At 57.6% G+C, this 712-nt stretch overlaps 1 non-coding gene across 1 annotated transcript; it reads left to right on the top strand.

Annotated features, from left to right (window-relative positions):
• The first annotated feature begins 331 nt into the window (after nt 1–331).
• Nucleotides 332–438, top strand: LOC146869082 (U6 spliceosomal RNA). The gene has a single exon (XR_014959981.1). It is a non-coding gene; the product is annotated as a U6 spliceosomal RNA (small nuclear RNA).
• The last annotated feature ends 274 nt before the right edge of the window (nt 439–712 follow it).

Here is a 712-nt window from a genome sequence, read left to right as displayed (position 1 = left end):
CGGCGCGGCTTCGTGTGACGTTCCGTATTGTCCAGGTGCTCTGGCTCTATGGTAAGTCTTGTCCCTGTGGTTATATTGGGTCTCACAGGACATGAGTTCGTGTCCCGCATACGCTGTCTATTTGTCATCTGTTGGCTATATTTCAGACTCTTCTTTCTGTGATTTTCTGTGGCAGCGCCTCCTTTTTGGCTCATCGTTTCCCTGGGTTCTCTTCTTGTCGCGTTGGTCCTGCGGCCGTTCCTCCCTGTAGCTCCTGCTCTCGTCTTTTCTCGGGTGCGGGCTGGTTGGTTCCTGGTTAGTGGACCACCTGGATGTAGTTGCTCGGTTGGGTGTGCTCGCTTCGGCAGCACTTATTCTAACTTTGGAACGATGCGGGGAGGACTTGCATGGCCCCTGCGCGAGGGTGTCACGCCCCTCCGCGATGCGTTTCCTGTGTTTGGGAGCGTTGTCTGTGGGTCCCTGGTTCGGTCCCTGGTTCTTTCTGGGGTTTCGGCACGGTTTCTTCTTCTGCCTTGCCGTGCCTGGTGCTGTGGCCCTGGGGTTGGGCTGTTTGCCGGGGGGACCCGTTCCCAGGTTTTGCCTTCCTTCCTGGGTTCTCCTGTACCTGCCGGCTCTCCGCTGTTGACCTTGGTCTGTACTGGTTGCTGTGGCCTTCGGGGTTTTAGGGGGCTGTGCACGCCGGCTTGACTGCTGGGTCTCTGTTTGCCTGTTC

The sequence above is a fragment of the Triturus cristatus genome, chromosome 1_1, assembly GCF_964204655.1.
Source record: "Triturus cristatus chromosome 1_1, aTriCri1.1, whole genome shotgun sequence".
NCBI classification, from domain to species: domain Eukaryota; kingdom Metazoa; phylum Chordata; class Amphibia; order Caudata; family Salamandridae; genus Triturus; species Triturus cristatus.
The sequence above is the reverse complement of the archived record's forward strand: the minus strand, read 5'-3'. Positions and strand labels throughout refer to the sequence as shown.